Genomic DNA, 26,012 nt, shown 5'->3' on the forward strand with positions numbered 1-26,012 from the left:
TGACATATATGATTTACGGACACAAAGTGAGATCAGAGAAATAGAGCCAAATTTCATTTTCAAAATTTCAATAGAGCTTTCATGCAGTCACAGCACTTTATACAAAGGCTTTAAGCAACAGCAGGACCTGGCCAACTTGGGTGATCAATAGCAGGTAAACATCTGTGTCACATTGTGCCAGACAACGACCATTTTCAGAAAGAAAAGGTCCAATTGCTTCCTTTCACCTTCAGTAGCTCCACTATTGCCTTATCCCCCATTATCGACATGCTGACTGGATCCGCCAAATGAACAGCATTGCTAACAAGAGCAAGGCAGCAGCTGATTATTTTATCATGAGTGGCTTTCCTCCCAATTCTTCAAGGCCTCTCCGTCATCTGACTTCCAAATGCCACATAGCTGGCACAGATGTTATATGTTATTTGTCACCCATGTTGTCCAGGTCCTGCTGTGGATTAGTACAGGTAACGTCCACAATAATGAGCAGTGAATTGAGTTAAATATTATCTTTGCCATCAAACAGCCTCAACTCCTGATCTTATGAAAGAGGGAAGGTCATCATTGATGAACTCCTGCAGTGATGGCCTGGACCTGAGGTGATTAACCTTTCACAATTATGACCTTATCCTGCGTCCATCGGCGACTAAAGGATTTTCCTGTTGACCGTCTCTGATGTCAGTTTTGCTGCGGGCCGTAGCTGATCAAATGCTCCTTGATGTCAGGGACAATTTCTCTGATCTCTCCTCTCACTCTTCTTTTCATGTTTCGTGCCTGGATTTTACTGAATTTTGTGACGGAAATCTCATGGAATTACATCCTCAGAATACTTACACAAAAAAATTAACTGCTACCCACAAAATATAATTTTTAAATCCCACTAGTGAGTAGTTCACTGTACCCTTGATCCTAAGTGTTGTATAAACCAACAGGGATTAGGAAGAAAAAAGAATATTGCATCCTCCAAATCTCTAATCGGTCGGCATTCTGTGTGAGTGTGTGTTCCCCACTGGAATGAAGGGATTGCGGAAGTATCCCACTTCTCCCGACAATATTCTCAATAGGAAAAGGATTTGGTTGTTGCTGGAACTCTGACAATAAAATAATTAATCACTGCCTCCAGGAAATTATCCCAACCTCCAAGTGATTGGAAGGGATTCCATTTTGTGGTGGCTTATTAATATCACTGAACATTCCCCTATTATAAAGAGTTAAGCACAATTATCAGCCCACTCCTCCCAGCACAATTTCAATATGTTGAATTCCCCAACTTGCCAAGAGAAATGTCTCATCTCAGACTACCTTGTAATTTTCTTGAAGCTCGGGCGCTTCACGTATGAGGGAACAGCTGAATCTACAGTGGGAAGATTTTGTGGGAAGTGGTAATTCTGACAGGATGAGATCAAATAGCCAGAAGGGCCCTGCATCCTTGGAGCTGGTCTTGAGACAAGCAGAGGCAAATAGCCCTTTCTCTCTATTACTGTGGGAAAGTGCTTCTCAGCTAGGCATGATTTTGATTAGTAATCCAGCACTTAGTGAGTCCTGAGCACCAGACAGTCACTTCCAGCATTTTGGGTATGTGCTGTTCGGTTAAACAGTTTCAGTTTGACGTTGTTCATCCAGTCAGCTTCCCCAGAAACTAAGGGGTGAAACTCCACTTCCAGCTTTTGGCCGCCTCTTGGAATACCCTTCACTGTAATCAGAGCAACGCTGGCATCTAATGTTGTTCTTTCACTCCCCCGCAGTAATTAGTTTGGTCATTGTTCGAGTCTGATGCTGAAGCTCCTGGGCAAAAGCCTGTGGTGATTGTTTGTATAATTGTTTCCCCTAGAGATAGGGAAATAATTTGCCCAGGCCCAGACACCACAACAGCCGTTGCTGGGGTAGAAAATGGGAGGCTTTAATCTCCAGGCAACCTCGCAGCCTGAGGCTAGACTGTGGCACATGCCCAGTTCAGGGGCCGTCAATAATTTTCATCCTTTTACTAACAAGACCAACAACGTTCCCAATATGTCCTTCCTCCCAGGGAAGGGTTGCTGCAAAGGATCAGATGTGGTAATTGCTCTCTTTGTTAAAGAAAGGCACTTAAAAATAGTAAATCTTTCACACCAAAGTAGTTTGCGCTTTTATGAAAACTGAGAATTATGGACGGTCTCTGACTGAAGATTTAATTGTTGTATATCTGAAGTAGGTTTGTAGCAATATTTTAAGTTGTTGGTTGGATTTAATGTGATTTTAGTGAATCACGGGCATTTGGTTTAAAAATTTACATTCGGTTTAATTTTTGACGGATGCTTCTTACTTGTGCATGTGTTTTCAGACTGTTAAATTTGTGTTAAACTACTGCACATTTGACCTTTTTACTTATTTAGTATTTCATGAAAAAAAATGCAAGAATGTAAAGTTAGTAGTCTGCACATCAAGCAGAATAAATCTTTTTCGGTTCATAACAATAGGGGTTAAACTATATTTCCTATATGATTATAGAAATAACTATATGAATCCTGCTCCTCCACTAAAGTGTGTTTGTTCTTAGTAAAGCAGTTGGGGACACTCCGGAAATCATTGACCAGCACAGAGAGAGGCTGGTTGGCTGGATCCTTGCTTTGAGAACAAACGCAGGGAGAGGCAGATGCGATTATGGATGCTGCTACTCAAGAAATTGGGAATGAGAAGGAAGAACATCCTGTTTTGGGAATAGAGCAGTGCATGGCCAGCACCAAGAAAGGAAAAGGAAGGGTTAGAGGGGAATAGAGGCATTATGGCCTAGAAATTTGAGTGGACAGTTCCGGTATTAAATTGATTTATTTAGCGAATGCAAAGTCCCTGAGCATTTTCTTCCAGTCCTGCTGTTTTGAGTGCAGATAGGACTCCATTGAGTCTGTGGATTGGACATTCTTCTCTGGTGTGGTGCACAGTTTGGCCTCTCCCACAGGCACATAAGGGGCTGACACTAATGCCCCATCTGTGGAGGTTGGCCAAGCAGGGCCTGAACCTGTTAAGAGTGAACCACTCTTCGGGGAAGGATGGAGGGATTCTATAATTCATGGACGTTATTCATTATGCACTTTCGAGAATTGGATCATATCGAACATTAGAGGGGTTGGGGGCTGGCTTTTAAGGCAGGCCAGCAGCGCGGGTTCAATTCCCATACCAGCCTCCCCGAACAGGCGCGGAATGTGGTGACTAGGGGTTTTTCGCAGTAACTTCATTTGAAGCCTACTTGTGACAATAAGCGATTTTCATTTCATTTCATTTTCATTGTTGCAGCCAAGATTTGAGCCTCACACTGTGCCATGGACAGCACTGCCTGTTATTGTTGAGGGCATTATGGCTATTGGCTTTTATGGTACAAGTTTCTTTCAGATTACAACTAGTGACATTAGATCTCCCAGTACAAAATCCACTGTTGTGTCTTGAAGATCACCAAAGTTCTCTACAACAGGAGAACTTTCTACATTTCCTTCTGTAAATAGAGCAAAAGGGTCCTCAGAGACTAAACCACACTCACCTGGTCCAGAGAGACTAAACCACACTCACCTGGTCCAGAGAGACTAAACCACACTCACCTGGTCCAGAGAGACTAAACCACACTCACCTGGTCCAGAGTGACGGAACCACACTCACCTGGTCCAGACAGACTAAACCACACTCACCTGGTCCAGAGAGACTAAACCACACTCACCTGGTCCAGAGAGACTCAACCACACTCACCTGGTCCAGAGAGACTAAACCACACTCACCTAGTCCAGAGAGACTAAACCACACTCACCTAGTCCAGAGTGACGGAACCACACTCACCTGGTCCAAAGACACTAAATCACACTCACCTGGTCCAGAGAGACTAAATCACACTCACCTGGTCCAGAGAGACTAAACCACACTCACCTAGTCCAGAGTGACGGAACCACACTCACCTGGTCCAAAGAGACTAAACCACACTCACCTGGTCCAGAGAGACTAAACCACACTCACTTGGTCCAGAGGGACTAAACTACACTCACCTGGTCCAGAGAGACTAAACCACACTCACCTGGTCCAGAGAGACTAAATCACACTCACCTGGTCCAGAGAGACTAAACCATACTCACCTGGTCCAGAGAGACTAAATCACACTCACCTGGTCCAGAGAGACTAAACCACACTCACCTAGTCCAGAGTGACGGAACCACACTCACCTGCCCAAAGAGACTAAACCACACTCACCTGGTCCAGGGAGACTAAACCACACTCACCTGGTCCAGAGAGACTAAACCACACTCACCTGGTCCAGAGGGACTAAACTACACTCACCTGGTCCAGAGAGACTAAACCACACTCGCCTGGTCCAGAGAGACTAAACCACACTCACCTGGTCCAGAGAGACTAAATCACACTCACCTGGTCCAGAGAGACTAAACCACACTCACCTAGTCCAGAGTGACGGAACCACACTCACCTGCCCAAAGAGACTAAACCACACTCACCTGGTCCAGAGAGACTAAACCACACTCACCTGGTCCAGAGAGACTAAACCACACTCACCTGGTCCAGAGAGACTAAACCACACTCACCTGGTCCAGACAGACTAAACTACACAGAATTTACAGTGCAGAAGGAGGCCATTCAGCCCATCAAGTCTGCACTGGCCCTTGGAAAGAGCACCCTACCTAAGCCCACACTTCCACCCTATCCCCGTATCCCCACCTTACCTTTTTTGGACACTTAAGGGCAATTTAGCATACCAATCCACCTATTCCTGCACATCTTTGGACTGTGGGAGGAAGCCAGAGCACCCGGTGAAACCCACGTACACACGGGGAGAACGTGCAGACTCCGCAAAGACAGTGACCCAAGCCAGGAATCGGACCTGGGACCCTGGCGCTGAGAAGCCATTGTGCTAACCATTGTGCTACCGTGCTGCAGGCATTACCTATGACTCCTGTCAGGACCTGGATCTACAGCAAGGAAGATGTCACCACAAGCAAACAATCATCGTGCTCAAGCAATACTCCACCAGGACCCATTCCGGATAAGCTCTGCAGAAATGCCCTGAGTGGTTTCTGGTCATCTCCTGGGTGCCCAATCACCATCATGAGGAATCAGCCCTCATCAGCACCTGGCAATAAGGAGGGAAGGAGCAGCATCTAGCAGGATTCCATTCAGCTAATGAGCTTCACCTAAATAATCTCTGCCATTTCACAATCCTTACCACTGCCCTTAATGTCCACCATCCTATTGCATTCCTTCAGCCTAGCCTCATGGGTTGGCTCCACTTCACCTCAGAGATCAATTGTATCAATAACTAACAGCATAAATAATTATGAATCATCCTTTGTCCAAGTCTTGCAGTTCATTTCCGTATCATAGTTTTTGTACAAGGTCCTTTGCCAGTTGTTAGGTAGAAGATTGTTGACCTACTATTGAGGAACCTTCGATGGCTGTTGGTGGGGGATGTTGTGTCAACGGGTAACTGTGGGTCTAGAGAGTCAGACTGTAAACTGCGACAGCTTGGAGTGAGTGGGGTCAGCCAGATGGCTGCGTGACACTACCAAGGGTACTGGAAAGAGTATTGGCAGAGGAGCAGGCATACTGACACCGGGTGCTCCGGTTTCCTCCCACAGTCCAAAGATGTGGGGCGGGATTCTCCGACCCTCCTTGCCGAATTCGCCCCAGCGCGGGGCGGAGAATAGCCGTTCACGCCGGAAATCCGGCACGACGGCCCTTCCGCGATTCTCCGCGGACCCGCCAGTCCCGCGCGCGCAGTCAAAGCAGCGCCAGTCGGGGGCCGTTGGAAGAGGCCCCGCGGCAATTCTCCGCAGTTGACCGGCCGAGTTCCCACTGGTGTGGTTCACATCTGGTACCGCCCGGCGGGAGCTCGGATCCGCGGCAGCGTGCCTGGTGGGGGGGGGGAGGAGTCTGACTCCGGGGGGGGGCCTCAGCGGTGGCCAGGCCTCCGATGGGGGGCCACTGATCGGCGGGCCATCGCGATCTGGGGGAGACCTACCTTACTCCGCACGGGCCCGCTGTGTGGGTCCGCCATGTCGACTGCGCCCGTGCCGAAGTGTGCCGCCGCGGGCATGCGCAGGCATGCGCGGAACCGCTTACGGCCGCCGTGCGTATGCGTGGTTGCACGGTCTGGACAGCAGGGCCCCGCCGGCAGCCAGAGCTGCGGGATGCACAGCGGGGCCCTGCTAGCCCCCTTGAGGAAAAAGTCCGGAGTGATTCCCGCCCGTTTTCCGGCGGGCATGGTGACTTAGTCCCCAAAAGGGAGAATCCCGCCCGTGAAATTTAGGTGGATTGGCCGTGCTAAATTGCCCTTAGTGTCCAAAAAGGTTAGGTGGGGTTGTGGGGATAGGGTGGAGTTGTGGGCTTAGTAGAGTGCTCTTTCCAAGGGCTGGTGTAGACTCGATTGGCCGAATGGCCTCCTTCTGCACTATAAATTCTATGATTCCATCTATTCCATTATACAATGCAGGCAACTATTTACTGATTGGTCCTTGCCTTCGTGTGAACAATTAAGTTTCTTTAATTAAGCTGCTGTGAATTTATTTAAATTGAATCTGCTTCTTTCTGAAAGGTTGTGGACTGGCCAGGATTGTTGAAGTAACTTGTCATGAGCATGTTTTCACAGGCTCTCTTTCGCAGGAAAATTATGTTTTGCAATGGCGCAGTTGATAGAGGGTTGCATTTACAACGGGAAAGAAAGGAGTTGTACCAGTGACAAGATAAACTGCCATTCCGAATTAGCATAGTAAGACGGAAAGACAGTTCAAGAGAGAGAGGTGTGCAAAGATAAGAACAGGAGGAGGTAAAGGCTGAAAGACCGACACACACAAATTGCAGAACCAAGGGAGGAAGGCAGACACTGACAAAAAGAGATACACGTACACACACTGAGTTCAGAAGGAGATAGCAAAAGAGAAAGGAAAGCACATACCTGCTGTGAAAAGGCAAATGAAGCAAAATGGCTGGAACAAGATGGAGACAAGGAAAGAGAGATACACACAGGTGAATAAACAGATAGAAAATCAAGAACAAAAATGCATGGCAACACAAGGTTAGAAACGGCTGAAGGGTTTAAGAGAGATACATGTACATCTAACGAACAAAGTGAGGAAGTAGAGGGAGAGGTATTGGTTCAAAGAGACAAAGGCGGGGGTGAGGAGGAACCCGCTGGCTCCCCCTATTTTTCAACCCTCTCGGTTGGTTGCAACAAAGGTTTGTTTAAAATTCTTTCCCTCTGGATACCTTTTCACAATCCAAATGTATTTACATTTATAAAGAGCCAATTTAACCAGACTTTCTTGAGTCAGACGAAGAGTAAGTTTATTAGTTATTAAAAGCTGAGGAAAAATAATACACGGTTTGATGATTCCGGGCCTCATTCCCACAACCCAAAAATGTGCAGGGTAAGTGGAATGGCCACATTAAATTGCCCCTTAATTGGAAAAAAATGAATTGGGTACTCCAAATGAATTGGGGCAGCACCGTGATTAGCACTGTGGCTTCACAGCATCCCAGGTTCGATTCCCTGCTGGGTCACTGTCTGTGCGGAGTCTGCACGTTCTCCCCGTGTCTGCGTGGGTTTCCTCCGGGTGCTCCGGTTTCCTTCCACTAGTCCCGAAAGACATATTGTTAGGTAATTTGGATTCTGAACTCTCCCTCTGTGTACACGAACAAGCGTCGGAATGTGTCGACTAGGAGCTTTTCACAGTAACTTAATTGCAATGTAAACCTACTTGTGACAATAAAGATTATTATTATTATTAAATTCGTAAAACATTTTTAAAAATGTTTGACGATTCCGCTAGAACTTTGGAGCTGCTCTTGTTGGATTTGCGGTGTGTTGGAGACACTTGTCCCCAGGCGAAGCGATGACCTGGTCGTCTTTGTGGGGCTAACTGAAGAGTCTGTCCTGGTTTTTCCTGTTTGCTGCCTTCTCTGCTAATAAACTTGCCTCCAGCGAGAGAGAGAGGGAGAGAGAGAGAGGGAGAGGTCCTTTTTCTGCTCCTTTGTTCTTCTGCTCTGCCTCGTTCCAAAATACTGGACTTCAGCCAGCTTTAACACAATTTCCCTATTTAGCCGGCAGGGGGCTGGGTGTGAAATAGGCATATCTTGCATCCACAGCCTTTTTTCTTTCATCCCAGAACTTCTTTTGACACATTCTGAGGTATAAATCAATGGGAGATTTTCTTTTGTATTTGTGATGAGATGTAGGAAACAGTCCATTGTCTCCACAAACACAGGAGATTAAAGCCCAACCTTTTGCATTTTCCATTCCTTCCTTTCACGAGGTCTCTGTTTGACGTGGGCTGTGACGTCTCTTCAAATTCCATGTTCTCAGGACAAGTCTGACAGTCTGATCCACACAAGAATTTTCCCGAAAGTGATCACTTTACAGCATCAGCCATCTTTTGATCTGTGACTTCACTTGTATTTCTTTAAAAACACAGGTCTTCCTTAAAAATTTCAACATGCTCATAGGCAGTTGGTGGAGCTGTAGCCACTTTCACGACCAAAGTAAATAGAAAGACAGAGAAAAGTGAAAGTTATTGGACGCGAACTGCTGAACAAGGACGAGGGACAAAATAAATTATCGTCGGATACTTTGAGGTAAATTTTGGCACAATGTAAGTTTTCTGTAATTTTGAACCAGGATTTGCCACTTATTGTTACATATGAAAGATGGGGGCAGCACGGCTGCGCAGTGGTTAGCATTGCTGCCTCACGGCGCCGAAGTCCCAGGTTCGATCCCGACTCTGGGTCACTGTCCTTGTGGAGTTTGCACATTCTCCCCGTGTTTGTGTGGGTTTCACCCCAACAACCCAAAGATGTGCAGGATAGATGTATTGGCCACGTTAAATTGCCTCTTAATTGGAAAAAATGAACTGGGTACTCTAAATTTATTTAAAAAACACTAAAAAAATATATGAAAGATGGATTATTTACCCACAAAAGTTCAATTAGATTTGAAAATGTCTGCGTGGGTCTCATCCCCACAACCCAAAGATGTGTGGGGTAGGTGAATTGGCCACACTAAATTTCCCCTTAATTGGGAGAAAGAAAGAATTGGGCACTCTAAATTTATCAAAAAAATAGAGTTAAAATGTCTTTAATTTACAGAGAGTGCATGTAAGTAGTCCCGTTTTGTAGCTTCACCAAATTGGCACCTCATATTTAGGTATGCATGGTGGGCCAGGGCAGTATGGTGGCATAGTGGTTAGCACTACTGCCTCACAGCGCCAGGGCCCCAGGTTCAATTCCGGCCTCGGGTGACTGTCTGTGTGGCGTTTGCACTTTCTCCCCGTGTCTGCGTGGGTTTCCTCTGGGTGCTCCGGTATCCTCCCACAGTCCAAGGATGTGCAGGTTAGGTGGATTAGTCACACTAAAGTGCCCCATAGTGTCCAAAAGTTAGGTGGGTGGGGTTGTTGGGTTGCGGGGATAGGGTGGAGATGTGAGCTTAGGTAGGGTGCTCTTTCAGGGGCCACCGTAGACTCAATGGGCCGAATGGCCTCCTTCTGCACTGTCAATTCTATGAGACGTCTATTAAAAATGTCACCAGGTTATCAAGTGTCTGATTTGATGCCAGGGCGGGTGATTCAGAGACCGTCCTGCCAGCGATACGTTGTGGAACCCGTGCTTCCAACAATTTTTCTCTAAGTGCCGCGCAACTTGGTGAAAAAAGCCTCCATTGCCGGCGGTGGGCTGAACGCCACTATTTCGGCCCAACATTGGTCTTTTCTGACATCAGAGAAAATCTCACCCTGTGGCTATGTTAAACTCTTTTTAAAAAAATGTATTTTATTACAAACATGTATCAAAATAGGTTACAGTAAATAAATACCCTGGGAGACATACTTCCCTGACTATGTTAAACTTTGTACAAGTCTCCAGATGTTAGTGAGGAGGAAGGTATGCCTTTGCTGTTTCTGGTACTCAGGTTGATCTGTCAGTTTTATTATTCTTCAATAGTCAGAATAGCTTTGTCAAGGAGAGATCATGGGTGCAATTCCCCCCAAAATAGTCATTTTAGACATGTTTGGCGGGGTGTTTCCTGCCGGATTTTTGGGTGAGATGCAGACCTGGTTTCACCCACTTGTTTGTGGTTTGGGGAGTTTCTCAATGGGCTAGCCCACACTTTGAAATTTTTTCAGCAGTGGGGCACTGAACTCACCAGTAAGACTGGCTCCTCAGAAATCGGGGTGTCGTTTTGAAAGCGTGTCCCGATCTCAAAGAACTTGAGGGTCTCACCCCCCCCACCCCCACCCACCCAATTTGGGCCTCTCCCACGATGCTCCCAGTGCAACATGGTGGCACAACGGCGCCTCGTGTCTAACAATTTTGATTGAATATTTTGAGGAGTTGAGCAGGTATGTACATTACATGCAGTTAATGTAGAATATGTAGACTTCAGTAGGGCTTTCGACAAAGTTCGACATGGGAGACTGATCAAGATAGTCTTCTTGGGCAGTCCCTCACGCGTCCCACCTCCGGGGAGGCGGTGGCTGAGAAGCCTGAACCACACCTCAGGCCAGGAGCAAGGCTGAGAAGGCAGAACCTTCATGGCCTCCCTCTCCACCACAAACCAGCGATCCAACCAACTGAGCCCTTCCCTCAAGTTCTAATGATGTGGACATTCACCTGAGGAAGGAGCTGCGCTCCGAAAGCTAGTGTTTGAAACAAACCTGTTGGACTTTAACCTGGTGTTGTGAGGCTCCTTACTGTGCTCAAGTTCTAAGCCCTTGGGGCCAGACGGAGCAACCTGTAACAGAAATGGCTAGCCCTGGAAACCGAGGAAAGGCTGCCTTGGTGCACCACGCGGGAACAAAATTGGAATGGGGCCTTTCCGCATGAATATCAGTGAGCTATTTGACTGCGGAAGCCGTCACTAATACCTTTTCCGTTCTCTCTCTCCCTTCCTTTTATCTCTGCACCCTCCCCGTCCACCCACACCAAATCCCAATGGGAAATCCTGCTGGATAGTTTTTTTTTCTCTGGGATCCGGTGGTTGGGCTGCAGTGGAGGAGGAGGAGGAGGAGGAGGAGGAGGGCGGCCGGCAGCCAAACCCCGCACCTTGTCGGTGTGCTTGGCTGAGCAGAGAATCGCCGCTGCGCCAGAGCGGTTTAATAATTGAACCCCCCCCCCCCCCCCCCCTTTGCCCAATGTGTGCGCGGGGTGAGACAGCTGGAAGTTACCGGGAACATTTCCACGCTGCAAAACTGTGACTGAAACACTTGTTGTGTACTCGGCGCGGAGCCAGACAACCCCGTCTGCAACCCCGCTGTCTGCCGCCCCAAACCCGCTTTTTGAAGTGTCCGATTGCCCACTTTGAGAATATTGGCCTGGATTGAAGGTTAGTCTTTTTTTCTTTCTTTCAATTATTCGACCTGTCACGGGAGCGGAGTTCAAAAGTTAAATGGCGATTGCTGAAGTGCAGATGCTAACCTGTTGTGGGGAAAGCCCTCGAAAGAAGCGACTGCAGAATGCTCAATCCCAAAGCAACACGGCTTCAATTTGGGCTGGGGGTGGATGGGGGAGAAGAGTGTGGAATGGGAGGAGAGGGTTGGGGGGGGGGTAGAGGGGAGGAGAGGGTTGGGTGGGGGGGTAGAGGGGAGGAGAGGGTTGGGGGGGGGGGTAGAGGGGAGGAGAGGGTTGGGGGGGGGGGTAGAGGAGAGGGTTGGGGGGGGGGGAGAGGAGAGGGTTGGGGGGGGGGGGAGAGGAGAGGGTTGGGGGGGGGAGAGGAGAGGGTTGGGGGGGGGGAGAGGAGAGGGTTGGGGGGGGGGGGAGAGGAGAGGGTTGGGGGGGGGGAGAGGAGAGGGTTGGGGGGGGGGGGGAGGAGAGGGTTGGGGGGGGGGGGGAGGAGAGGGTTGGGGGGGGGGGAGGAGAGGGTTGGGGGGGGGAGGAGAGGGTTGGGGGGGGGGGAGGAGAGGGTTGGGGGGGGGGGGAGGAGAGGGTTGGGGGGGGGGGAGGAGAGGGTTGGGGGGGGGGGGAGGAGAGGGTTGGGGGGGGGGGAGAGGAGAGGGTTGGGGGGGGGGGAGAGGAGAGGGTTGGGGGGGGGGGAGAGGAGAGGGTTGGGGGGGGGGGGAGGAGAGGGTTGGGGGGGGGGGGAGGAGAGGGTTGGGGGGGGGGGGAGGAGAGGGTTGGGGGGGGGGGAGGAGAGGGTTGGGGGGGGGGAGGAGAGGGTTGGGGGGGGGAGGAGAGGGTTGGGGGGGGGGGGAGGAGAGGGTGGGTTGGGGGGGGGAGGAGAGGGTGGTTGGGGGGGGGGGAGGAGAGGGTGGGTTGGGGGGGGGGAGGAGAGGGTGGGTTGGGGGGGGGGGGGAGGAGAGGGTGGGTTGGGGGGGGGGGGAGGAGAGGGTTGGGGGCGGGGAGGGGAGGAGAGGGTTGGGGGCGGGGAGGGGAGGAGAGGGTTGGGGGCGCGGAGGGGAGGAGAGGGTTGGGGGGGGAGGGGAGGAGAGGGTTGGGGGGGGAGGGAGGAGAGGGTTGGGGGGGGAGGGGAGGAGAGGGTTGGGGGGGGAGGGGAGGAGAGGGTTGGGGGGGGGAGGGGAGGGTTGGGGGGGGGAGGGGAGGGTTGGGGGGGAGGAGAGGGTTGGGGGGGGAGAGGGTTGGGGGGGGTAGAGGGGAGGAGGGGGTTGGGGGGGTAGAGGGGAGGAGGGGGTTGGGGGGGTAGAGGGGAGGAGAGGGTGGGGGGGTAGAGGGGAGGAGGGGGTTGGGGGGGTAGAGGGGAGGAGAGGGTGGGGGGGTAGAGGGGAGGAGAGGGTGGGGGGGGTAGAGGGGAGGAGAGGGTGGGGGGGTAGAGGGGAGGAGAGGGTGGGGGGGTAGAGGGGAGGAGAGGGTGGGGGGGTAGAGGGGAGGAGAGGTTGGGGGGGGTAGAGGGGAGGAGAGGGTGGGGGGGTAGGGGGGGTAGAGGGGAGGAGAGGGTGGGGGGGGTAGAGGGGAGGAGAGGGTGGGGGGGGTAGAGGGGAGGAGAGGGTGGGGGGGGTAGAGGGGAGGAGAGGGTGGGGGGGGTAGAGGGGAGGAGAGGGTGGGGGGGGTAGAGGGGAGGAGAGGGTGGGGGGGGGTAGAGGGGAGGAGAGGGTGGGGGGGGGTAGAGGGGAGGAGAGGGTGGGGGGGGGAGAGGCCAGGAGAGGGTGGGGAGGGAGGAGAGGGTTGGGGGGGAGGAGGAGAGGGTTGGGGGGAGGAGAGGGGAGGGGAGGGTTAGAGGGGAGGAGAGGGTTGGGAGGGTAGAGGGGAGGAGAGGGTTGGGGGGGTAGAGGGGAGGAGAGGGTGGGGGGGTAGAGGGGAGGAGGGGGTTGGGGGGGAGGAGAGGGTGGGGGGGTAGAGGGGAGGAGAGGGTTGGGGGGGGTAGAGGGGAGGAGTGGGTTGGGGGGGGGTAGAGGGGAGGAGAGGGTTGGGGGGGTAGAGGGGAGGAGAGGGTTGGGGGGTAGAGGGGAGGAGGGGGTTGGGGGGGTAGAGGGGAGGAGGGGGTTGGGGGGGGGGGGTAGAGGGGAGGAGGGGGTTGTGGGGGGGGGTAGAGGGGAGGAGGGGGTTGGGGGGGGAGGAGGGGGTTGTGGGGGGCTAGAGGGGGGGTAGAGGGGAGGAGGGGGTTGGGGGGGGAGGAGGGGGTTGTGGGGGGGGTAGAGGGGAGGAGAGGGTTGGGGGGGGTAGAGGGGAGGAGAGGGTTGGTGGGGGGGTAGAGGGGAGGAGAGGGTTGGTGGGGGGGTAGAGGGGAGGAGAGGGTTGGTGGGGGGTAGAGGGGAGGAGAGGTTGGGGGGGAGGGGAGGAGAGGTTGGGGGGGAGGGGAGGAGAGGGTGGGGGGGGAGGGAGGAGAGGGTGGGGGGGAGGAGAGGGTGGGGGGGGAGGGGAGGAGAGGGTTGGGGGGGAGGGGAGGAGAGGGTTGGGGGGGAGGGGAGGAGAGGGTTGGGGGGGGAGGGGAGGGTTGGGGGGGAGGAGAGGGTTGGGGGGGGGAGAGGGGAGGAGAGGGTGGGGGGGGGTAGAGGGGCGGAGAGGGTGTGGGGGGGGTAGAGGGGAGGAGAGGGTGGGGGGGGTAGAGCGGAGGAGGGGGTTGGGGGGGTAGAGGGGAGGAGGGGGTTGGGGGGGTAGAGGGGAGGAGGGGGTTGGGGGGGTAGAGGGGAGGAGAGGGTGGGGGGGTAGAGGGGAGGAGGGGGTTGGGGGGGGAGGGGAGGAGAGGGTTGGGGGGGGGAGGGGAGGGTTGGGGGGGAGGAGAGGGTTGGGGGGGGAGAGGGTTGGGGGGGGGAGAGGGGAGGAGAGGGTGGGGGGGGGTAGAGGGGCGGAGAGGGTGGGGGTGTAGAGGGGAGGAGGGGGTTGGGGGGGTAGAGGGGAGGAGAGGGTGGGGGGTAGAGGGGAGGAGGGGGTTGGGGGGGTAGAGGGGAGGAGAGGGTGGGGGGGTAGAGGGGAGGAGAGGGTGGGGGGGGGTAGAGGGGAGGAGAGGGTGGGGGGGTAGAGGGGAGGAGAGGGTGGGGGGGTAGAGGGAGGAGAGGTTGGGGGGGGGGTAGAGGGGAGGAGAGGGTGGGGGGGTAGGTGGGTAGAGGGGAGGAGAGGGTGGGGGGGTAGAGGGGAGGAGAGGGTGGGGGGGTAGAGGGGAGGAGAGGGTGGGGGGGGTAGAGGGGAGGAGAGGGTGGGGGGGGGAGAGGCAGGAGAGGGTTGGAGGGGGGTAGAGGGGAGGAGAGGGTTGGGGGGGGGGAGGAGAGGGTTGGGGGGGTAGAGGGGAGGAGAGGGTTGGGGGGGTAGAGGGGAGGAGAGGGTTTGGGGGGGGTAGAGGGGAGGAGAGGGTTGGGGGGGGTAGAGGGGAGGAGAGGGTTGGGGGGGTAGAGGGGAGGAGAGGGTTGGGGGGTAGAGGGGAGCAGAGGGTGGGGGGGTAGAGGGGAGGAGAGGGTGGGGGGGGTAGAGGGGAGGAGAGGGTTGGGGGGGTAGAGGGGAGGAGAGGTTTGGGGGGTAGAGGGGAGGAGAGGGTTGGGGGGGGTAGAGGGGAGGAGAGGGTTGGGGAGGGGAGGAGAGGGTTGGGGAGGGGAGGAGAGGGTTGGGGGGGGGAGGAGAGGGTTGGGGGGGGGAGGAGAGGGTTGGGGGGGGGAGGAGAGGGTTGGGGGGGAGGAGAGGGTTGGGGGGGGAGGAGAGGGTTGGGGGGGGAGGAGAGGGTTGGGGGGGAGGAGAGGGTTGGGGGGTAGAGGGGAGGAGAGGGTTGGGGGAGGGAAGAGGGGAGGAGTGGGTTGGGGGGGGTAGAGGGGAGGAGAGGGTTGGGGGGGTAGAGGGGAGGAGAGGGTTGGGGGGGTAGAGGGGAGGAGGGGGTTGGGGGGGGGTAGAGGGGAGGAGGGGGTTGTGGGGGGGGGTAGAGGGGAGGAGGGGGTTGGGGGGGGAGGAGGGGGTTGTGGGGGGGCTAGAGGGGGGGTAGAGGGGAGGAGGGGGTTGGGGGGGGAGGAGGGGGTTGTGGGGGGGGTAGAGGGGAGCAGAGGGTTGGGGGCGGGGAGGGGAGGAGAGGGTTGGGGGCGGGGAGGGGAGGAGAGGGTTGGGGCGCGGAGGGGAGGAGAGGGTTGGGGGGGGTAGAGGGGAGGAGAGGGTTGGAGGGGGGTAGAGGGGAGGAGAGGGTTGGAGGGGGGTAGAGGGGAGCAGAGGGTTGGAGGGGGGTAGAGGGGAGCAGAGGGTTGGAGGGGGGTAGAGGGGAGGAGAGGGTTGGGGGGGGTAGAGGGGAGGAGAGGGTTGGGGGGTAGAGGGAGGAGAGGGTTGGGGGGGTAGAGGGGAGGAGAGGGTTGGGGGGGTAGAGGCGAGCAGAGGGTGGGGGAGGTAGAGGGGAGGAGAGGGTGGGGGGGGTAGAGGGGAGGAGAGGGTTGGGGGGGTAGAGGGGAGGAGAGGGTTGGGGGGGGGTAGAGGGGAGGAGAGGGTTGGGGGGGTAGAGGGGAGGAGAGGGTTGGGGAGGGGAGGAGAGGGTTGGGGAGGGGAGGAGAGGGTTGGGGGGGGAGGAGAGGGTTGGGGGGGGGAGGAGAGGGTTGGGGGGGGAGGAGAGGGTTGGGGGGGAGGAGAGGGTTGGGGGGTAGAGGGGAGGAGAGGGTTGGGGGAGGGAAGAGGGGAGGAGAGGGTTGGGGGGGTAGAGGGAGGAGAGGGTTGGGGGGGTAGAGGGGAGGAGAGGGTTGGCGGGGGTAGAGGGGAGGAGAGGGTTGGGGGGGGGTACAGGGTTGGGGGGGTAGAGGGGAGGAGAGGGTTGGGGAGGGTAGAGGGGAGGAGAGGGTTGGGGGAGGGTCGAGGGGAGGGGAGGGTAGAGGGGAGGAGAGGGTTGGGAGGGTAGAGGGGAGGAGAGGGTTGGGGGTTAGAGGGGAGGAGAGGGTTGGGGGGGGTAGAGGGGAGGAGAGGGTGGGGGGGGGTAGAGGGGCGGAGAGGGTGGAGGGGTAGGGGGGGTAGAGGGGAGGAGAGGGTGGGGGGGGTAGGGCGGAGAGGGTGGGGGGGTAGGGGGGGTAGAGGGGAGGAGAGGGTGGGGGGGTAGAGGGGAGGAGAGGGTGGGGGGGTAGAGCGGAGGAGGGGGTTGGGGGGGTAGAGGGGAGGAGGGGGTTGGGGGGGGTAGAGGGGAGGAGGGGGTTGTGGGGGGGTAGAGGGGAGGAGGGGGTTGGGGGGGGAGGAGGGGGTTGTGGGGGGGTAGAGGGGGGTAGTGGGGAGGAGGGGGTTGGGGGGGGAGGAGGGGGTTGTGGGGGGGTAGAGGGGAGGAGAGGGTTGGGGGGGTAGAGGGGGGAGGGGGTTGGGGGGGTAGAGGGGAGGAGGGTTGGGGGGGGTAGAGGGAGGAGAGGGTTGGGGGGGGGTAGAGGGGAGGAGAGGGTGGGGGGGTAGAGGGGAGGTGAGGGTTTGGGGGGGTTAGAGGGGAGGAGAGGGTTGGGGGAGTAGAGGAGAGGAGAGAGTTGGGGGGGGTTAGAGGGGAGGAGTGGGTTGGGGGGGGTAGAGGGGAGGAGAGGGTAGAGGGGAGGAGAGGGTTGGGAGGGTAGAGGGGAGGAGAGGGTTGGGGGGGTAGAGGGGAGGTGAGGGTTGGGGGGGGTAGAGGGGAGGAGAGGGTGGGGGGGGTAGAGGGGAGGAGAGGGTGGGGGGGGGAGAGGCCAGGAGAGGGTGGGGGGGGAGGAGAGGGTTGGGGGGGGGGTAGAGGGGAGGAGAGGGTGGGGGGGGTAGAGGGGAGGAGAGGGTTGGGGGGGGTAGAGGGGAGGAGAGGGTTGGGGGGGTAGAGGGGAGGAGAGGGTTGGGGGGGGTAGAGGGGAGGAGAGGGTGGGGGGGTAGGACGGGAGGGGAGGAGAGGGTTGGGGAGGGGAGGAGAGGGTTGGGGGGGGAGGAGGGTTGGGGGGGGGGAGGAGAGGGTTGGGGGGGGGGGAGGAGAGGGTTGGGGGGGGGGAGGAGAGGGTTGGGGGGGGGGAGGAGAGGGTTGGGGGGGGAGGAGAGGGTTGGGGGGGAGGAGAGGGTTGGGGGGTAGAGGGGAGGAGAGGGTTGGGGGAGGGAAGAGGGGAGGAGAGGGTTGGGGGGGTAGAGGGGAGGAGAGGGTTGGGGGGGTAGAGGGGAGGAGAGGGTTGGCGGGGGTAGAGGGGAGGAGAGGGTTGGGGGGGTACAGGGTTGGGGGGGTAGAGGGGAGGAGAGGGTTGGGGAGGGTAGAGGGGAGGAGAGGGTTGGGGGAGGGTAGAGGGGAGGGGAGGGTAGAGGGGAGGAGAGGGTTGGGAGGGTAGAGGGGAGGAGAGGGTTGGGGGGGTAGAGGGGAGGAGAGGGTTGGGGGGGGTAGAGGGGAGGAGAGGGTGGGGGGGTAGAGGGGCGGAGAGGGTGGGGGGGTAGGGGGAGTAGAGGGGAGGAGAGGGTGGGGGGGGTAGGGCGGAGAGGGTGGGGGGTAGGGGGGGTAGAGGGGAGGAGAGGGTGGGGGGGTAGAGGGGAGGAGAGGGTGGGGGGGGTAGAGGGGAGGAGGGGGTTGGGGGGGGGGTAGAGGGGAGGAGGGGGTTGTGGGGGGGGTAGAGGGGAGGAGGGGGTAGGGGGGGGAGGAGGGGGTTGTGGGGGGGTAGAGGGGGGTAGAGGGGAGGAGGGGGTTGGGGGGGGAGGAGGGGGTTGTGGGGGGGTAGAGGGGAGGAGAGGGTTGGGGGGGGGGTAGAGGGGGGAGGGGGTTGGGGGTGTAGAGGGGAGGAGAGGGTTGGGGGGGTAGAGGGGAGGAGAGGGTTGGGGGGGGTAGAGGGGAGGAGAGGGTGGGGGGGTAGAGGGGAGGAGAGGGTTGGGGGGTAGAGGGGAGGAGAGGGTTGGGGGAGTAGAGGAGAGGAGAGAGTTGGGGGGGGATAGAGGGGAGGAGTGGGTTGGGGGGGGGTAGAGGGGAGGGGAGGGTAGAGGGGAGGAGAGGGTTGGGAGGGTAGAGGGGAGGAGAGGGTTGGGGGGGTAGAGGGGAGGAGAGGGTTGGGGGGGGTAGAGGGGAGGAGAGGGTGGGGGGGGTAGAGGGGAGCAGAGGGTGGGGGGGGGGAGAGGCCAGGAGAGGGTGGGGGGGGAGGAGAGGGTTGGGGGGGGTTAGAGGGGAGGAGAGGGTTGGGGGGGGTAGAGGGGAGGAGAGGGTTGGGGGGGTAGAGGGGAGGAGAGGGTTGGGGGGGGTAGAGGGGAGGAGAGGGTGGGGGGGTAGGACGGGAGGGGAGGAGAGGGTTGGGGGGTTGGGGAGGAGAGGGTTGGGGGGGTAGAGGGGAGGAGAGGGTTGGAGGGGGGTAGAGGGGAGGAGAGGGTTGGGGGGGGTAGAGGGGAGGAGAGGGTTGGGGGGGGTAGAGGGAGGAGAGGGTTGGGGGGGTAGAGGGGAGGAGAGGGTTGGGGGGGGTAGAGGGGAGGAGAGGGTGGGGGGGTAGGACGGGAGGGGAGGAGAGGGTTGGGGAGGGGAGGAGAGGGTTGGGGGGGGGAGGAGAGGGTTGGGGGGGGGGAGGAGAGGGTTGGGGGGGGAGGAGAGGGTTGGGGGGGAGGAGAGGGTTGGGGGGTAGAGGGGAGGAGAGGGTTGGGGGAGGGAAGAGGGGAGGAGAGGGTTGGGGGGGTAGAGGGGAGGAGAGGGTTGGGGGGGTAGAGGGGAGGAGTGGGTTGGCGGGGGTAGAGGGGAGGAGAGGGTTGGGGGGGTACAGGGTTGGGGGGGTAGAGGGGAGGAGAGGGTTGGGGAGGGTAGAGGGGAGGAGAGGGTTGGGGGAGGGTAGAGGGGAGGGGAGGGTAGATGGGAGGAGAGGGTTGGGAGGGTAGAGGGGAGGAGAGGGTTGGGGGGGTAGAGGGGAGGAGAGGGTTGGGGGGGGTAGAGGGGAGGAGAGGGTGGGGGGGTAGAGGGGCGGAGAGGGTGGGGGGGTAGGGGGAGTAGAGGGGAGGAGAGGGTGGGGGGGGTAGGGCGGAGAGGGTGGGGGGTAGAGGGGAGGAGAGGGTGGGGGGGTAGAGGGGAGGAGAGGGTGGGGGGGTAGAGGGGAGGAGAGGGTGGGGGGGTAGAGGGGAGGAGGGGGTTGGGGGGGGTAGAGGGGAGGAGGGGGTTGTGGGGGGGGTAGAGGGGAGGAGGGGGTAGGGGGGGGAGGAGGGGTTGTGGGGGGTAGAGGGGGGTAGAGGGGAGGAGGGGGTTGGGGGGGGAGGAGGGGGTTGTGGGGGGGGGGGTAGAGGGTTGGGGGGGGTAGAGGGGGGAGGGGGTTGGGGGGGTAGAGGGGAGGAGAGGGTTGGGGGGTAGAGGGGAGGAGAGGGTTGGGGGGGGTAGGGGGGAGGAGAGGGTGGGGGGGTAGAGGGGAGGAGAGGGTTGGGGGGGTAGAGGGGAGGAGAGGGTTGGGGGAGTAGAGGAGAGGAGAGAGTTGGGGGGGGATAGAGGGGAGGAGTGGGTTGGGGGGGGTAGAGGGGAGGGGAGGGTAGAGGGGAGGAGAGGGTTGGGAGGGTAGAGGGGAGGAGAGGGTTGGGGGGGTAGAGGGGAGGAGAGGGTTGGGGGGGGTAGAGGGGAGGAGAGGGTGGGGGGGGTAGAGGGGAGGAGAGGGTGGGGGGGGGGGAGAGGCCAGGAGAGGGTGGGGGGGGAGGAGAGGGTTGGGGGGGGTTAGAGGGGAGGAGAGGGTTGGGGGGGGTAGAGGGGAGGAGAGGGTTGGGGGGGTAGAGGGGAGGAGAGGGTTGGGGGGGGTAGAGGGGAGGAGAGGGTGGGGGGGTTAGGACGGGAGGGAGGAGAGGGTTGGGGGGTTGGGGAGGAGAGGGTTGGGGGGGTAGAGGGGAGGAGAGGGTTGGAGGGGGGTAGAGGGGAGGAGAGGGTTGGAGGGGGGTAGAGGGGAGGAGAGGGTTGGAGGGGGGTAGAGGGGAGCAGAGGGTTGGAGGGGGGTAGAGGGGAGGAGAGGGTTGGAGGGGGGTAGAGGGGAGCAGAGGGGTTGGAGGGGGGTAGAGGGGAGGAGAGGGTTGGGGGGGGTAGAGGGGAGGAGAGGGTTGGGGGGGTAGAGGGGAGGAGAGGGTTGGGGGGGGGTAGAGGGGAGGAGAGGGTTGGGGGGGTAGAGGGGAGCAGAGGGTGGGGGGGGTAGAGGGGAGGAGAGGGTGGGGGGGGGTAGAGGGGAGGAGAGGGTTGGGGGGGGTAGAGGGAGGAGAGGGTTGGGGGGGGTAGAGGGGAGGAGAGGGTTGGGGGGGGTAGAGGGGAGGAGAGGGTTGGGGAGGGGAGGAGAGGGTTGGGGAGGGGAGGAGAGGGTTGGGGGGGGGAGGAGAGGGTTGGGGGGGGGAGGAGAGGGTTGGGGGGGGAGGAGAGGGTTGGGGGGGAGGAGAGGGTTGGGGGGTAGAGGGGAGGAGAGGGTTGGGGGAGGGAAGAGGGGAGGAGAGGGTTGGGGGGGTAGAGGGGAGGAGAGGGTTGGGGGGTAGAGGGGAGGAGAGGGTTGGGGGGGTAGAGGGGAGGAGAGGGTTGGCGGGGGTAGAGGGGAGGAGAGGGTTGGGGGGGGTACAGGGTTGGGGGGGGTAGAGGGGAGGAGAGGGTTGGGGAGGGTAGAGGGGAGGAGAGGGTTGGGGGAGGGGGGAGGGGAGGGTAGAGGGGAGGAGAGGGTTGGGAGGGTAGAGGGGAGGAGAGGGTTGGGAGGGTAGAGGGGAGGAGAGGGTTGGGGGGGTAGAGGGGAGGAGAGGGTTGGGGGGGGTAGAGGGGAGGAGAGGGTGGGGGGGGTAGAGGGGCGGAGAGGGTGGGGGGGTAGGGGGGTAGAGGGGAGGAGAGGGTGGGGGGGGTAGGGCGGAGAGGGTGGGGGGGTAGGGGGGGTAGAGGGGAGGAGAGGGTGGGGGGGTAGAGGGGAGGAGAGGGTGGGGGGTAGAGGGGAGGAGGGGGTTGGGGGGGTAGAGGGGAGGAGGGGGTTGGGGGGGTAGAGGGGAGGAGGGGGTTTGGGGGGGTAGAGGGGAGGAGGGGGTTGTGGGGGGGGTAGAGGGGAGGAGGGGGTTGGGGGGGGAGGAGGGGGTTGTGGGGGGGTAGAGGGGGGTAGAGGGGAGGAGGGGGTTGGGGGGGGAGGAGGGGGTTGTGGGGGGGTAGAGGGGAGGAGAGGGTTGGGGGGGGGTTGGGGGGGTAGAGGGGAGGAGAGGGTTGGGGGGGGTAGAGGGGAGGAGAGGGTTGGGGGGGTAGAGGGGAGGAGAGGGTTGGGGGGGGTAGAGGGGAGGAGAGGGTGGGGGGGTAGAGGGGAGGAGAGGGTTGGGGGAGTAGAGGAGAGGAGAGAGTTGGGGGGGGATAGAGGGGAGGAGTGGGTTGGGGGGGGTAGAGGGGAGGAGAGGGTTGGGGGGGAGATAGAGGGGAGGAGAGGGTTGGGGGAGGAGAGGGTGGGGGGGGGTAGAGGGGAGGAGAGGGTTGGGGGGGGGGTAGAGGGGAGGAGAGGGTTGGGGGGGTAGAGGGGAGGAGAGGGTTGGGGGGGGTAGAGGGGAGGAGAGGGTTGGGGGGGTAGAGGGGAGGAGAGGGTTGGGGGGGGGGAGAGGGTTGGGGGGGGGTAGAGGGGAGGAGAGGGTTGGGGGGGGTAGAGGGGAGGTGAGGGTTGGGGGGGTAGAGGGGAGGAGGGGGTTGGGGGGGGTAGAGGGGAGGAGGGGGTTGTGAGGGTGGTAGAGGGGAGGAGGGGGTTGTGGGGGGGGGGGTAGAGGGGGGGGTAGAGGGGAGGAGGGGGTTGGGGGGGGAGGAGGGGGTTGTGGGGGGGGTAGAGGGGAGCAGAGGGTTGGGGGGGGGTAGAGGGGAGGAGGGGGTTGGGGGGGTAGAGGGGAGGAGAGGGTTGGGGGGGGTAGAGGGGAGGAGAGGGTTGGAGGGGGGTAGAGGGGAGGAGAGGGTTGGAGGGGGGTAGAGGGGAGCAGAGGGTTGGAGGGGGGTAGAGGGGAGGAGAGGGTTGGGGGGGGTAGAGGGGAGGAGAGGGTTGGGGGCTAGAGGGGAGGAGAGGGTTGGGGGGGGTAGAGGGGAGGAGAGGGTTGGGGGGGTAGAGGGGAGCAGAGGGTGGGGGGGGTAGAGGGGAGGAGAGGGTGGGGGGGGGTAGAGGGGAGGAGAGGGTTGGGGGGGGTTAGAGGGGAGGAGAGGGGAGGAGGGGGTTGGGGTGGGAGGAGGGGGTTGTGGGGGGGTAGAGGGGGGTAGAGGGGAGGAGGGGGTTGGGGGGAGGAGGGGGTTGTGGGGGGGTAGAGGGGAGGAGAGGGTTGGGGGGGGGTAGAGGGGAGGAGGGGGTTGGGGGGGGGAGGAGGGGGTGTGGGGGGGGGTAGAGGGGGGGTAGAGGGGAGGAGGGGGTTGGGGGGGAGGAGGGGGTTGTGGGGGGGGTAGAGGGGAGCAGAGGGTTGGGGGGGTAGAGGGGAGGAGGGGGTTGGGGGGGTAGAGGGGAGGAGAGGGTTGGGGGGGGTAGAGGGGAGGAGAGGGTTGGAGGGGGGTAGAGGGGAGGAGAGGGTTGGAGGGGGGTAGAGGGGAGCAGAGGGTTGGAGGGGGGTAGAGGGGAGGAGAGGGTTGGGGGGGGTAGAGGGGAGGAGAGGGTTGGGGGGGTAGAGGGGAGGAGAGGGTTGGGGGGGGTAGAGGGGAGGAGAGGGTTGGGGGGGTAGAGGGGAGGAGAGGGTGGGGGGGGTAGAGGGGAGGAGAGGGTGGGGGGGGTAGAGGGGAGGAGAGGGTTGGGGGGGTAGAGGGGAGGAGAGGGTTGGGGGGGGTAGAGGGGAGGAGAGGGTTGGGGGGGTAGAGGGGAGGAGAGGGTTGGGGAGGGGAGGAGAGGGTTGGGGGGGGGAGGAGAGGGTTGGGGGGGGGAGGAGGGGTTGGGGGGGGGGAGGAGAGGGTTGGGGGGGGGAGGAGATGGTTGGGGGGTAGAGGGAGGAGAGGGTTGGGGGAGGGAAGAGGGGAGGAGAGGGTGGGGGGGGTAGAGGGGAGGAGAGGGTGGGGGGGGTAGAGGGGAGGAGAGGGTTGGCGGGGGTAGAGGGGAGGAGAGGGTTGGGGGGGTACAGGGTTGGGGGGGGTAGAGGGGAGGAGAGGGTTGGGGAGGGTAGAGGGGAGGAGAGGGTTGGGGGAGGGTAGAGGGGAGGGGAGGGTAGAGGGGAGGAGAGGGTTGGGAGGGTAGAGGGAGGAGAGGGTTGGGGGGGTAGAGGGGAGGAGAGGGTTGGGGGGGGTAGAGGGGAGGAGAGGGTGGGGGGGGTAGAGGGGCGGAGAGGGTGGGGGGGGTAGGGGGGGTAGAGGGGAGGAGAGGGTGGGGGGGGTAGGGCGGAGAGGGTGGGGGGGGTAGGGGGGGTAGAGGGGAGGAGAGGGTGGGGGGGGTAGAGCGGAGGAGGGGGTTGGGGGGGTAGAGGGGAGGAGGGGGTTGGGGGGGTAGAGGGGAGGAGGGGGTTGGGGGGGGTAGAGGGGAGGAGGGGGTTGTGGGGGGGTAGAGGGAGGAGGGGGTTGGGGGGGGGAGGAGGGGGTTGTGGGGGGGTAGAGGGGGGTAGAGGGGAGGAGGGGGTTGGGGGGGAGGAGGGGGTTGTGGGGGGGTAGAGGGGAGGAGAGGGTTGGGGTGGGGTAGAGGGGGGAGGGGGTTGGGGGGGGTAGAGGGGGGAGGGGGTTGGGGGGGTAGAGGGGAGGAGAGGGTTGGGGGGGGGTAGAGGGGAGGAGAGGGTGGGGGGGTAGAGGGGAGGAGAGGGTTGGGGGGGTAGAGGGGAGGAGAGGGTTGGGGGAGTAGAGGAGAGGAGAGAGTTGGGGGGGATAGAGGGGAGGAGTGGGTTGGGGGGGTAGAGGGGAGGAGAGGGTTGGGGGGGAGATAGAGGGGAGGAGAGGGTTGGGGGGAGGAGAGGGTGGGGGGGGGTAGAGGGGAGGAGAGGGTTGGGGGGGGGTAGAGGGGAGGAGAGGGTTGGGGGGGGTAGAGGGGAGGAGAGGGTTGGGGGGGGTAGAGGGGAGGAGAGGGTGGGGGGGGGAGAGGGTTGGGGGGGGGTAGAGGGGAGGAGAGGGTTGGGGGGGTAGAGGGGAGGAGAGGGTTGGGGGGGTAGAGGGGAGGAGAGGGTTGGGGGGGTAGAGGGGGGAGAGGGTTGGGGGGGGTAGAGGGGAGGAGAGGGTGGGGGGGGGGGTAGAGGGGCGGAGAGGGTGGGGGGGTAGGGGGGGTAGAGGGGAGGAGAGGGTGGGGGGGGTAGGGCGGAGAGGGTGGGGGGGTAGGGGGGTAGAGGGGAGGAGAGGGTGGGGGGGTAGAGCGGAGGAGGGGGTTGGGGGGGTAGAGGGGAGGAGGGGGTTGGGGGGGTAGAGGGGAGGAGGGGGTTGGGGGGGTAGAGGGGAGGAGGGGGTTGTGGGGGGGGTAGAGGGGAGGAGGGGGTTGGGGGGGAGGAGGGGGTTGCGGGGGGGTAGAGGGGAGGAGGGGGTTGGGGGGGGAGGAGGGGGTTGTGGGGGTGCAGAGGGAGGAGAGGGTTGGGGGGGTAGAGGGGGGAGGGGGTTGGGGGGGTAGAGGGGAGGAGAGGGTTGGGGGGGTAGAGGGGAGGAGAGGGTTGGGGGGGGTAGAGGGGAGGAGAGGGTTGGGGGGGGTAGAGGGGAGGAGAGGGTTGGGGGGTAGAGGGGAGGAGAGGGTTGGGGGAGTAGAGGAGAGGAGCGAGTTGGGGGGGATAGAGGGGAGGAGGGGTTGGGGGGGGTAGAGGGGAGGAGAGGGTTGGGGGGGAGATAGAGGGGAGGAGAGGGTTGGGGGGAGGAGAGGGTGGGGGGGGTAGAGGGGAGGAGAGGGTTGGGGGGGGGTAGAGGGGAGGAGAGGGTTGGGGGGGGTAGAGGGGAGGAGAGGGTTGGGGGGGGAGAGGGTTGGGGGGGGTAGAGGGGAGGAGAGGGTTGGGGGGGTAGAGGGGAGGAGAGGGTTGGGGGGTAGAGGGGAGGAGAGGGTTGGGGGGTAGAGGGGAGGAGGGGGTTGGGGGGGGTAGAGGGGAGGAGGGGGTTGTGAGGGTGGTAGAGGGAGGAGGGGGTTGGGGGGGGAGGAGGGGGTTGTGGGGGGGGTAGAGGGGAGCAGAGGGTTGGGGGGGTAGAGGGGAGGAGGGGGTTGGGGGGGTAGAGGGGAGGAGAGGGTTGGGGGGGGTAGAGCGGAGGAGAGGGTTGGTGGGGGGGTAGAGGGGAGGAGAGGGTTGGGGGGGGAGGGGAGGAGAGGGTTGGGGGGGGGAGGAGAGGGTGGGGGGGGAGGGGAGGAGAGGGTTGGGGGGGGAGGGGAGGAGAGGGTTGGGGGGAGGGGAGGAGAGGGTTGGGGGGGGAGGGGAGGAGAGGGTTGGGGGGGGGAGGGGAGGAGAGGGTTGGGGGGGGGAGGGGAGGAGAGGGTTGGGGCGCGGAGGGGAGGAGAGGGTTGGGGGGAGGGGAGGAGAGGGTTGGGGGGAGGGGAGGAGAGGGTTGGGGGGGAGGGGAGGAGAGGGTTGGGGGGGAGGGGAGGAGAGGGTTGGGGGGGCAGGGGAGGAGAGGGTTGGGGGGGCAGGGGAGGAGAGGGTTGGGGGGGAGGGGAGGAGAGGGTTGGGGGGGGAGGGGAGGGGAGGAGAGGGTTGGGAGGGGGGAGAGGGTTGGGAGGGAGGAGAGGGTTGGGAGGGGAGGAGAGGGTTGGGAGGGGAGGAGAGGGTTGGGGGAGGGGAGGTGAGGGTTGGGGGGGAGAGGGTTGGGGGGGAGAGGAGGAGAGGGTTGGGGGGAGGGGAGGAGAGGGTTGGGGGGAGGGGAGGAG

The 26,012-nt window shown here is 60.9% G+C and overlaps 1 protein-coding gene across 4 annotated transcripts in view; it reads left to right on the plus strand.

The window, feature by feature from the left end:
• The first annotated feature begins 1,950 nt into the window (after positions 1 to 1,950).
• LOC140388524 (uncharacterized) overlaps positions 1,951 to 26,012 on the plus strand; it is a 98,158-nt gene continuing 74,096 nt past the window's right edge. Inside the window, exons 1-2 of one of the 4 annotated variants that reach the window (XM_072472876.1) lie at positions 1,951 to 2,052; positions 8,433 to 8,592. The gene's annotated coding sequence lies outside the window, so the exon portion shown is untranslated. Of the gene's footprint in view, positions 2,053 to 8,323; positions 8,593 to 11,032; positions 11,333 to 26,012 lie in introns of those variants that run through there. The other 3 variants (XM_072472874.1, XM_072472877.1, XM_072472873.1) reach the window with 3 other exon arrangements.

The sequence above is a fragment of the Scyliorhinus torazame genome, chromosome 13 (assembly GCF_047496885.1).
Source record: "Scyliorhinus torazame isolate Kashiwa2021f chromosome 13, sScyTor2.1, whole genome shotgun sequence".
Taxonomy (NCBI): Eukaryota; Metazoa; Chordata; class Chondrichthyes; order Carcharhiniformes; family Scyliorhinidae; genus Scyliorhinus; species Scyliorhinus torazame.